This window comes from Telopea speciosissima, chromosome 11, assembly GCF_018873765.1.
Source record: "Telopea speciosissima isolate NSW1024214 ecotype Mountain lineage chromosome 11, Tspe_v1, whole genome shotgun sequence".
NCBI classification, from domain to species: Eukaryota; Viridiplantae; Streptophyta; class Magnoliopsida; order Proteales; family Proteaceae; genus Telopea; species Telopea speciosissima.
Genome location: NC_057926.1, coordinates 17,940,747 through 17,943,552, shown reverse-complemented (window position 1 = coordinate 17,943,552; position 2,806 = coordinate 17,940,747).

The window sequence follows — 2,806 nt, the reverse complement described above, 5'->3', positions numbered from 1 at the left end:
TATTTAAAGATTTGAAAACTTTCATATAGTGCCATGCATAGCATACATAAAATGCATAAGAAAGTGAAACATAATGCACTCAATAAGACACATCACATAATAAACCAAGACAATGAATCTAACAATCCACCTTACTGGTACGACTCATGAAACTCATTAGAACTATGGACTAGATTTGTACCTGCTCTAGCTAGGAAAAAAATTGTTGATCCACATGGATGATATTGGAATGTTGAATGCGCTCCTCTTTTCAAAGAAGCAATAATGGTTAACACTAGAAGAGGTTCTTGTGGTGGTCGTAAAGGTAAACAACCTCGAGTTGTACCGGAGGTTGAACTGCCTAACGAAGTTGAGGCTCAAAGTTCTGAAGCATCAGCTGCTTCATCAAAGGCACCAGTGGCTGCTCAAGCCACTACTGCTGCACCTCAGCCAAATGTGGCAGCCGGTGACGTGACTACATTCATGACCACAATGATGCGGACCATGCAACAACAATAGGAATTGCTTGGTCAAATGTCCACACTGTTTGTAACCATGATGCACGAGCGCGCTGCACCACCACCACCACCAAACCGACCTATGCTATTTCCACCACCTGTGCCTCAACATTTAGCGGAGAATTCTACCGCCAAGGTTATGGAAAGATTTAAGAAACTTCAACCGCCTGCATTTTCCAAAATAACTTCTGGAGCAATGCAGCCAAAACGATGGATCAGTGCCCTGGAGAAGGCATTTGAAGTACTTGAGTGCACGGACGCACAAAAGATTATATGTTCGGGTTATCAGTTGCAGAATGAAGCTGAAGCTTGGTGGAAAGCTACAAAGCCTAATTTGGAAGCCACTCAGCCGAATCCCACGTGGGAACAATTTAAAGAAGTTTTCTTAAGAACTACTTCCCAGAGAGTTTTAGGGACAAGAAAGAAGCAGAATCCATCGCACTGGTGCAAGGAACCAAGTCGGTGCTAGATTATCAATAGTGATTTGAGGACTTGTTCCATTTTACTCAGAGCATTTGAAAGGAGAAGTTTGTAAGGCCAAGAAGTTTGAGAAGGGACTCAAAATAGAGATTGGGTCAGTACTATCAATCATGGACATTAAGGATTATGCTCAAGTGGTCGACAAGGCAAAAACCATGGAAGATAGATTTAAGGAGAAAGAGGAAGAGAAAGTTGTGACGTCGTCCATGGGCAAAAGGCCAAACAATTTCCAGACCTATGCCTGGCCAAATAAAGTTTACCGCGAAATCGATTCAGGCTCTGTCTCGACTCCGTATCGTAGGTCAAACGTGGGTCAGAATCCTTTCCGCTCCACATTTAATCGACCTGCTCAACCGACGATGAGCCAAGCGATAACAACAGCTTCGCCAGCCCAACCAGCAAGAAGTCAAGTGAGCCAAGCCTCAACACCTGCTGCTCCACCCTTCAAGTGTTACCAGTGCAATAAGGAAGGGCATATGGCCAGAGATTGTAAGACGTGTGGGTACAACAACAACTTGTAGAATCAGCCTTACGCTAGGTCTTCCCAGCCACGGGATAATCGAATGCGAGGAAAGGTGTTTGCGATGACGAATGAAGAAGCTGAGCCAAATCCTGATGTATTGATAGGGACCCTGAATGTCTCAACCATACTCGCACGAGTACTATTTGACTGGGGCGCAATCCACTCTTTTGTCTCCTCAACCTTTGCGAGTAAGATGAAAGATCAACCAAGAGATATCAGGCACAAGTTAATGGTCAGCACACCGACAGGAAGTGTCGTGAGCTTGAAGAAGGTCTACGACCCTTGCCAGATTGAAATTTGTGGGAAGAATTTAACTGCATGATTGATAAAGATGGATATAAATGATTTTGATGTAATCCTAGGTATGGATTGATTATCCGCCTATGGTACAAATGTCTTGTGTGCAGAGAAGAAGATAGGGTTCAACTTGAAAGACGGGTCAACGCTCACCTATCAAAGCGAACCCAAGAAGAAATCCAGGAGAATAACCTTGTCAGCCCTCCAGGCGTGAAAGTTGCTTGACGATGGATGTCGAGGCTTTTTGGCCACAGTAATAGACACGGAAGCAAAGATAAAGCCATTGGAGGAACTGGAAGTTGTCAGAGAATTTCCTGATGTCTTTCCAGAAGATCTGACGCAGCTACTGCCTGACTGCGATATAGAATTCGTGTTTGATCTAATTCCTGATGCAGCACCGGTATCCAAGGCACCATACAGAATGGCGCCAATTGAACTGAAAGAGTTGCAGGTTCAACTTCAGGACCTGTTGAAGAAAGGATTTATACGACCCAGCATAACACCCTGGGGAGCACCCGTGCTGTTTGTTAAAAAGAAAGATGGTAGTATGCGACTGTGTATCGACTACCGTGAGTTGAATAAGCTGACAATCAAGAATCGATATCCGTTGCAGCGTATTGATGACCAATTTGATCAGATACAGGGAGTGAGAGTTTTCTCCAAAATTGATCTTAGGTTGGGATACCATCAACTAAAAATCAAGAGCAGTGATATTCACAAAACGGCATTCCGGACTCGGTATGGACATTATGAATTCCTAGTTTTGTCATTCGGATTAACCAACGCCCCGGCAGCATTCATGGATATGATGAATAGAGTATTCCATGATGTATTGGATAAGTTTGTCATTGTATTCATTGATGACATCCTGGTCTACTCCAAAAGTGAGGAAGAGCACACTCAACACCTTACCTTCGTGTTGCAGCGATTGCGAGAACACCAGCTTTTCGCCAAATTCAGCAAATGTGAATTTTTGCTTCACCAAATTGGATTCCTGGGGCACATCGTC